This window comes from Symsagittifera roscoffensis, chromosome 2, assembly GCF_963678635.1.
Source record: "Symsagittifera roscoffensis chromosome 2, txSymRosc1.1, whole genome shotgun sequence".
Taxonomy (NCBI): Eukaryota; Metazoa; Xenacoelomorpha; order Acoela; family Convolutidae; genus Symsagittifera; species Symsagittifera roscoffensis.
In genome coordinates, this window is record NC_087063.1 from 21,020,451 (window position 1) to 21,030,904 (window position 10,454).

Genomic DNA, 10,454 nt, shown 5'->3' on the forward strand with positions numbered 1-10,454 from the left:
ACTTTGAGTTCATGTTTGAAAATAAGTCGAACGTGGTAACTTCAAATACGCCCAACTGCAGAGCTTGCAAATTAGTTTTTTGAATTATCGGTATAAGTGCAAAAAAATCTAACGCAGGTGAATATTTAAAGGGTTTTTGGATTTTTACGGAAATTCTGCGATACCATCTGAAAATATTTTTCTACTTGTTTGGCACTCGCTTTCATTCAAGGAGGACAAAAATGCAATGGGGCTATCTTGTCAAAGAAGAGGCACCAAACGTTTATGAATAAACCTGGCAGTTATCAAAGTAACAATCCACTTGGTTACTGGGAGAGAAATTTCATTGCCGTCTGTCTATCAGCTGGTTTTCAGTTTTTTTTTGCATGAGGCGTTCAGCTATTAGGAACATGTCACGGTTTTCTACGATTCTGACTTGTTTTCAGTTTCTTTTCTTAGTTCGTTCCTTTTTCATGAGCACAAAACTGTGATAATTGGCATCAATAAAGCAGGCATGCGTGTCGCGCAGTTGGAGACAATTAAGCTTGTAGCGTATTAATTGCTAACCATGTTTTGCGAGAATTTTATGCAATACCAGAATTTTATTTTTGAGCATTGATTATCAATTGAGAGAGCTCAATGCTATCTATAACGATTGAGAAGTCTTTTTCGAATCTATTTATCTAAGTTGTTGAGGAAGGAACATTCTGTGATACTTGCGAAGCAACCACACAACACACATCAGTCTTTTGTTTTAGATTGAAACACTTTGATTCAAACACAGATAAAAAACCAATCGCCCAAAATTGTGAGGTGACCTGACTACTGGTCAAAAGTGACAATTGGTCGATGGCAACCGTTCGCATTTTTTCGAGAAAAAAAAACAAAAACTCGTCGAAAGCGACAATTCGCTTTTTTTCGCAAAAGTGACAAATCGCACCAGCGCCAATTAGTAGGTAGCAAGCAAATGGTACAACTAAGCTGAGAATGTTTTCTAGCTGGTGCCGCGAGGAGCACAATTTGTCCTGGGAAAACAGCTTGTGCGCTCAATAATCTCTGTAACTAGGAACAATGGTTAGACAATTAAGATTTATTCGTTTTTCGGCAATACAAACCACTCATGTCGATATAATCAGTAAATAATCCAAAATCCAGAAAACTCACATAAATCATGTTCAAAATTTCAACAATAATCAGCTCCAATTATAGTTTTTTTTCGGCGCAAGCTAGCCAGAAGAAACCGTAATGTCCTTGAGACAAAATGCTCTTTTTGACGGTCAGCCTTAATCAAGGCTGAACTGAACTAGAACCGAAAAACAAAAGAAAACGGTCAAATGGGGCTCTAGCCCCTCGGGTGTACATGTTTTAATGTCTGCGTATGGGAACCCGCGCCAACTGGCAAGTCTGTATAAAGTACATTTGGTCAGCCAACTGTGCTTGTTTTATATGCATTTATACTCTTGTTACATTTGCATTGCAACATATTCCGCCCCTGAAAAAGTACGAACAGGTGGGAGCTTAACGGTCGGCCGAGTGAGTTCACGCGTTGCGGTCTTAACAAGGGCGGATCGTGCGCAACCGTCCAGTCCATAACGTAGCTTAACATTTCGGGCGAGAGGGTAGTACCCACGCGGACTATCGGGCTCAATCACCCATGCGAGATCGCCTGTCTTAGTAAGTTCAGAATGAGTGTGCCACTTGACGCGCTTATTCAGGGAGGCAACATATTCTCAAAGCCAACGAGACCAAATGGCGTTAGCATACGAATGCGCTCGAGCGTAACTTTTCTTGTGGTCGAAGTGCTCCCCAGGTAAGAGCGAAGGAAAACTTGTGGCATGTTGCTCAAGCGAAAAGTATTTGGGGTCAACGCTTGTATTTCACGTGAATCTGTACTAACGGGAGTGATTGGCAGGAATTCAAAGCCTGCTCAACTCAGCAGAGTGTTGTTGCTAACACCTCTTCAGTAACTCGCCTACTGCCTAGTATATCGTAAAGCACGCACTTTACGCTTTGGACGAGGCGTCCGAGGAGCTGCCATGATGGGGTAAGCCTAGCGGGTTAATTTTTCAAGCAACACCTTTGTGTGCAAAAATGCTCGGATCCATGCTGTTCCAGCTTTTGATGCCGGCAAGCAATTCTTTTTCCGCGACAACGAAGTTTGTGCCGGTATCCGACCAGATCGTGCTTGGTGTACCACGACACGCAATGAACCGTTCAATGCCCATGACACAAGAACCAGTGTCAGAGACGGAACAATCTTAGAGTGTACAGCTTTAGTGGTGAGGCAAGTAAAAAGAAATCCTCATCTTTTTTCAGTGCTTCTGAGAACCGGAACGTAAAGCGGACCAAAGTAATCAAGACCCGTATGATTAATGGGTGGACGCTTATCTCCGAGACGTTCGACAGGTAAACCCGAAATTTTTTGCTGGATGCTACTTGCTTTGCGTTTACTGCATGTTACACATTGATTTTCGAGAGACCGAAGTAGTCGATGCAACCAAAGTATTGCATGTTTCATAAACTGAAACGGAGCGCATGTAATCTGAACCTTGATGAAAAAGCTTATGGTGGACGCTCCGGGCCAACAAACGACCCAGGGTATGTCGGGCGTCAAGCATTATTGGGTGCATAGTGTCAAACTCGGTATTCATTAAGCGAACGATCCGGCCGGTGGAACGAATGATACCAGCGGGACCGATAAAAGGAGAGTATGTGGCATTTTTATTACTATTCCTTATAGGTTTGCCAGTAGAGAGTGTTTTCAATTCAACGGGAAAGGATGTCATCTGAGCAAAATGAATTAGTTTGTTTTCTGCAATATCAAATTCAGTGGGGTCGTTGATCCGTAAGTCATTACCGCGAAAATGCTTATGAGAAGGCAGCATCCTCAGATAAAGGCGACAACTCTGTTATATCTCGTAAAGGACCTAAACCTTTCCCAATTGAACCCGTGTTCGGTATGTTTGATGGATGTGACATCGGTGACGAAGAAAGATGATGCTCCAAGCAAATATTGACATCTCAAGAAGGACCCTTCAAACGAATTTTAATGATCACACGTTGGTCGGGTATAAACGGCCAATCAGTAATCCCAAGATCGCTCGGACCAATAACCCAGCTGCTACTTTTGAGGGCTTCCGAAGAAATCCCCCGCGTACCGCTATCAGTTGGATTATCGCGGCTCAGAATTTGGTGCCACTCATCAATAGCGGTTGATTCGAGAATTTAGCCGACACGGTTAGCGACAAATACCGGTAATTTGTCACTGGAGTTTAGCCAAAGCAAAACTGTAGTACTATCTGTCGACATGTAGACATGGTTAATGTTAATGGTAAGTGCTGTCACTATATCATCTTTCAGTCGTGTGGGGAGCAGAGCAGCTTGAAGCTCTAGCTTCGTTATAGATAGCGCTTTCATGGGCGCAACGCGAGTTTTACCAAAGATGAAAGATATTTGAGTTTTATGCGAACTCGAGTGTCGCGCACGCAAAAATCCAACCGCACAGAAAACGTCCTGCCAGCTATCACCGAATATGTGGAGCTCAGTTTGATCCACAGGTTCTGTGAGGTAACAACGGAAAATAGTCAATTGCCCTATAAGAGGGAGACCGGAGTGCCACTCGGGAAAATTATTGCCAATGTCTTCAGGCAATTAGTCGTCTCAACTTTGACCACTAATTTTTTCTAAATATCTTTAAGCAAAATACGGGCCCTAATTGTGTATGGAGTTACTAACCCAACGTGGTCAATCACAGAAGAGACGAAATTGAAGACGGTTTGTTGAGTTATTGTCTTATCGACAGGACAATCCACGCCTCTATTAACAACCAATGTGTCTTTCAAATGGTCATACTTAAGACCTAAGACGTGTGATGATAATTTGGCACCGTTACAGATCTTTTTGATGGATAAAAACGAGGTTTCGCATTTCCCGGGGTTCATTGCAAATGTAATTTCATCGGCATTACTGACAAATTTAGTCCGATTATGTCCTACCAACTCAAGTAACGAAACCAAATCACTGCTAATTTTAAATGCATGGGTAACCTTCTCGAATGAATCCAAATAATCGTCCATGTAAAATGTTTCGTTTACAACTGATGCGGCCTCAGGGTATGTGGACATATTATCAGTTGCTGTTTTTCTCGACGCAAATTTGTCGCATATAGGCGATTAGCGTGCGCCGAGTATATGGCGAGTTTACTGGTGAACTACCACATCGGAAGTGGTATCATCTTGCCACAAAAAACGGCTCGAAAACTGATCCCGGGCGAGGACTCCTACCTGGACGAACATGCCCTCTATATCCGCGGACATGGCGTACTTGTGTTGACGGAAGCGTAGAATTTTTTTTTTTGGATTAGGTCCGGACCCACCATTAGGGACTTATTTAAGGATGTGCCATGAAACTTAGAGGCCCCATTAAAGACTCGACGCACCACTCCCGGCTTGTTCGGATTTAAGACGGGATTTTGCGGAAGATACCACTCGCTATCGGAACGCTAACGTTGATCATGCGGTTCGACAGTAACGACATAGCCTTTCCTAATGTCCTCTCTAATCGACTCTGCGTATCTTTCGCGCAGTTCAGAGTCTTTACATAACCTTCTCCCCAATGTTTTATATTGGGCGAGTGATGAGTAATAAGTGTTTGGTAGACTGACATTACTATCAATCCAAAGCATAGGCACAATGTATCTTTCGCCGTTATGAACGGTTTCAGAATTGAGGAAGGATAAAGCCTGTTTATCCGATGCGGAACGGGCATCGACTTGTTTGGAAGCACCATAATTTTCCAACTTGTACCAGGATTTCATCTGGTCAATCAAAGAGAAATCTTAAATAACACACTTGAAGCACGAAGAAGTAGAAGCAATGGACGGCGGCAACGGAGCACTTACGAACCAACCGATTGGTAGGCGAGCGGAAAACGGTGATTATTATCATCTCCCAAGATGAACTCAATTGGTCTAACAGCGTGGTAGTAGTCTTGGCCTATAGTAACTTCAACATCCGCATAGGTATTTTGAGTGGGCTTAATAGGTGTTAATTGAGGATATTTATTCTGCAAAACAGCAATATTGCTTAATTCTGAACTAATACGAAATGTGCCTTTAAATAACACACAGAATGAACACGAAATCACTATTATTTGGCTCGGAGGAAACTAAATGTGACCCTCTGAGTCTCAACAACGGTGGTTTAATTGAAACGATTAATTGACAAATTAACAGGCTCCTCTACTAAGCTGAGACGGTTAAGGAGTGACGAAGACATCCAAGAGTGTGTCGATGCACTATCACAAAGAACCAACCTCAGGCGACTGGTAAGATCCGAGGACAGACCAAGTGTTGCAACTGGCAACAACCCTTTAGACGTTTCCATCTCATGGACATCACTAACAGCCGTGTGGGTGGAAGTCTTTGTAATTTCCTTGGAGTTATGTGCTGCTCCACGCTTATTTGGGACATTCGAATTTTCTTCCCGGAAAGTACTTTCTCGGCTCCACGGAGCAAGACATTATGTGTAATCTCCCACTGTGGCTTCGGGCATTTTTTTTAAAGCTCTAGAACCTTGCTGGAAACTATGATTGACATTGAGGCAAGCGAAGCAAAGTTTCTGAAATTCGCTCCCTTTTAGCATTTTTTCCTTGACAACAGCACAGTTCCACAATGCTTGACTATCCTTGCACAAAACGCAAGGCAAAAATTTAGACACTTCCTGTATTTTACTAGATACCTTGGTATTTGCTGCAAACACTTTGGTTGTTTTTGCCTTAACTGATTTCTCACATTTTGCTTAAGAGTTAAGTGCACGTAATCTCTCACCCCTCGGCCTTTTCTTTCAGCCAGTTATTGAAATCTAAGAGTGTGGGCGCTGCCAATAATGCTTAATAGTATGCATGGACCAAGCTTCCTTGAGGTTAGGCGGAAGTTTACTAACAGCTTGGCTTAACAGCTTAAGACTTTTTAGATCATCGTTGGCTGACAAGGATTTGAAAAATGCTACGATGCCAGATATGGCAGAGCAGAAACTCATGACATTTTGCAAATTTTGCATCTTAAGTGGGGAAAAAGTACTCAGTTTATCAAGATGCGCGCCAACAATAGCGTGTGGTTGCGCAAAGTTCCGTTGCAAGGTGGTCAGTGCATCTTTGTACATAACGCCACTATAATTAAACTCCGCAATTGCGGTTTTTGCTTTGCCTGTGACGAGTGTTCTTAAGTATGACAATCTCTTATCATCTCTGAGAACAGCGGAATCAACGGTGGACTTAAACTGACCAAATCATTCGTGCCAGTTTAACGGGTTGCCGTCAAACTGGGCTAACTTCCCTTGGGGAAGATGATCTTTGCGGCTGTGCATTAAAAATTCCGCTTTTTCACGAGCGGAGAGAGGTCGATCCGATGAACAACCTTGGTTTGGATTAGCAGGAGACGGTGCGTAGTCTTCGTTGACCGGCTGATAACCAGTATTAGTATTATTGACACAATGCGGAACATATTGAGGATTAAATGGTGGAGCATCAAAATACACAGTCCCAACACTATTATACGGGACGACTGTGTTACACGCTGGGACAACGTTTGTCTCATTGGAAACCTTGAACGGGCGTGATTATTGGAGTTGTAGCAGCCAACCGCCATAAGTTTGCATCACTTCTAAAGTAATTTTTGATATTAGGTGACGTGGTATGCGGTACAAAGGGAATATTATGTTGAGTCTGGACTGACGCTGCATGGCAATGAAGTGCGGGGAGGAAAACCGGCGGTGGGTTTATTTCAGAAGATGAGAAGTCACCACCAGCAAATGCAGGTGACAAGAAACAAATACCCGGTTGTGCCGGTAACAATGGGACAGCCAATGATTCCAGTTGCCCGTTGACAAAACTTCAATTTGTTTTATTTGAACTCATGGTCTGCAAAGGAACAGCATGTACACTAGAATGCATTTTGTTAGCTGGGAATGAAACAGGCGGAACAGAAGCTAGTAATGGCAAAAGGCTTTCACAGCAAAATTGAGGCATAGCCCGATGTACATGACTATAATTTCCAGGGTAACTTAATGCTGGGTGCCCATGGTTATGACCAATAATGTTGTTAGTTGCATGAACGAGACTGGCGGATGTCGTCGGTTCTGACAAAATTGGTACAGGAGTGAAGGCCAGCAAACCTATTGCACTAGCATTGTCAGGAAGGGCCTGTGAACTAACAGAGTCTACCCGTGCATTAGTTCGATCGGTTGCAACTTTCGAAATGGGCCGACTGACTTTTGTCGATTTACTTTCCGCTACCTTCTCGCTAACCTCAGAAGAATTATCCTCAAGTTCAAACGCTTTCATTTCCATTTCAGTTATTTGCTTTGTATGATTTTCAGCCAATTGCTGCAGTTCCAACTGATTTGGTTCGAACTTAAGACGGTTCTCTTGCATTTAAAATTATAGATACTTGATACTGCCCTTACAGCTCCTCGTGGCGTCGTTTTACCAAAACTTAATCATACCGTTTCTCAATTGATGACATAGTGTGAACAGTCGATTATGATGAGTGGAAGCAGATTAGGCAGACTTATGTGACTCATGTTTTCTACTTTTCTCAGACTTATTAGAGACCTTAGACCTGTTTTCAGATACTCGTGCTTCTGAATCTCTTGTTTTGTGCGAGCGTGAGAATGTCTCAGACCTAGTTTCTTGTAGAGACCCCCTGCTCCAGTAATGCCGGGTGTTGGGAGTGACGAAGGTTCAAGGCGCATCTTAAAACTCTGAGCTTCATGAATTACTTCATTGTTCATTTCGGTTACTCTCTTAGGCCAAAGGTCTTACTGAGCAAATTTTTTTTCAGGATTTTCCGTTTTTCCCGCTAACTTAATTAAATGCTCATTTACGTCAACAGATGTTTCCAAAGCAATTTTACAATGAATAATAGTATCATCACTTTTTGCGGTGCGACTACTATTCTCAATGTACTCAAATTTTAATGAGTGATCTTTAAGCAGCTCATTTTCTAGATTTAGATGGTTTTCAAAAAACATTCTTATCTTTTTTTGAATTTTTTTGTCCCTGGTTTCACTAGTTGACATTATTTTACGGATGCTCATTGAAAAGGAAATAATTAATAAAATATGATACTGTTTTGATACATAATTAAATCAATTTTTTTATATCAATATTATTGATGCCTCAAAGTATCTACCTGAAGCCTATTTCTTATAGTTTTTCCAGTTTAAAGTGGTAAGCGGTTACGCTTCCTACGCGTTTTAAGGATCTTATGATTAGCGCTATAAGGACTTAGAAGGAGGAAAGTCTTTAACTCAAGGGAAGGAGGCTGTTGAAGCTTTTTGTACTTCTCATGTAGTACCTAGTCCATAGCCTTACGCTTAGAGATAAAAATTTTGACGACGTTCAGAACGAGAATACCTGTTGAAACTTTTCTTTATATCCTCAGTTCCTTTCCGTATACAGTTTACGATTGCACAAATGTTTGTCCTATACCTTAATAACCAGCTGACAAGTTGCTCACTACTCAACTTGCGGTTGTTGTTGGTGCGTTGCCTACTTATTGAGTTGTTAATGGCGTCGTGCCAAATTACAAGGTTGTTGCGGTGAGTCAAGTTGTGATGAAGGTACTACTGTTTTGTTTTAGCGTTAAACCTGGTTTTGTAAAGCAAGTACCTTTGACGAGCTTCTGGGACGGAGCGGGAAGTTTTCTAAGCGCATGATCCAAGGAACTAGCTCCTAGAAAGACTACCAAACACTTAAGGAACCTGTGCGACATCTACGCTTAAGTACTGAGGGGGTTGGAAAATTAAGTAGGTCGATTGAACTCCAACAACACACACGGAGTAAACCTGAGAATGAAAGAATTTAACTTAACCCACTTAATATCACCGTACCTGGCCACTTAACATTACTGTCACGCAACGAAGTCAGTAATCGGACGGGAGTAAACGGCTTTGATACACTTGAAGCGAACTAGCTATGACTTTGACCAAAGCTGGGTGGGAGATCAGGCAAATTGGTTAAGTTCCAACAACACACGCGGAAGAAACCTGAGGATGAAAAAACTCAATTTAACTTGCTTGATATCTCACTACCAGACCACTTAAGATGAGGTTGGTGTCATCTCACAGCACAGTTTTGCAAAAATCTGGGGACATTTTGAGAATTTTTTGACGATTTTCCAATTTGTTCACGAAGTTTTTCGGAAAATTTTGACCAGCGGTTTCGAGTCATTAATCAATCCATAAAACTAGTCATGTACCTCTTGTCTATGTTCCGATATTCCGTTCACAATTATGCAAAATTTTTGGTATCGAGTAAACATGTTAAGTATATTGTCTAAGTACCGATTGTAAGATATTTCAGTTCAACGGAACTGCCCAAAAACTTTGAGCATTAACAAAAATTACCAGGTGTTAGTTCGCGAAAAAGTTTTACCATTTAGGACATTGTACATAAATTTATAGCTCAAATAAACTGTTTTGAAATAAGTCGAATCTTACAGTTTTGGAGATTGGGCGGTCACCGGTAGAGAACAGGCCTTCTGAGTTTTTTTCTTTTTCTAAAACTCTCTCTTTAACTTTCAGGGCTGTACTCGTTGACTTGTCGGCTGAAACTTTTCCTAAAAGCTGTGTTGGAGCTGGCGCTAAATAAAATCGTTAACTGACTGACCCTCTGCTGTGGGTCTCAAACACCACGACGGGAAGTACACCTTGTCGGGGCCTTGGCCTAATGTGGGAACACACCTTGTTTATGAATACACCTCGTCCGGGAAGACACCTTGTCAGGTAAGAAACCTTTGCCTGGGAATAAACCTTTGCCTGAGAATACACGTAGCCTAATAAACGTGGTCTGCAAATTCACGTCGTCTGAAAACAAACGTCGTCTGAGAATCCACTTTGGATAGCATTACATTCTCTTCTGGGTAGATGTGCCAGTCGGTCATATTTGGAAGTTTGACCTTGAGAAGAGCAGAAAATACTTGATTTTGAAGTGAAATTTAATTTTTCAAAATTTCGAAAGGAACATGTCATGCACGATTTTCTCGCGATAACTGAAAATCAGAAAAAGAAATCAGAGCAATTTTAGAACAATTGCGGGGAAGTTGTCAATTAAAAACGAGTGGGAAATTGCTATTCGCAATTTCCATCATAGTGAACGAGAGTAGAGCTGTCCTACTTGAAATAGAAGACAGAGTATCCCCGAGAGAGCGATTACTAAAGTTGGACCAGAGTGAACCTTCAGCGGAAAGGCGGACAACTGGAGTGTCCCAACGGTCCAAGAGAACTCAAATTCTAGAGCATGAACTTATCCTTGCTGTCCAAACTATAAAACATTAAACTTCTCTTAGTTATTTATTTCTTGAGTTAGTTACTGACTGGATTATTTTCCCAACTCTTGAGAGCGCTGATATGTGAGTACGAATTTAAATTCTAGAGTGTGTTTTATGATTGTTATGTTGAGGTAAGGCGAGTTTT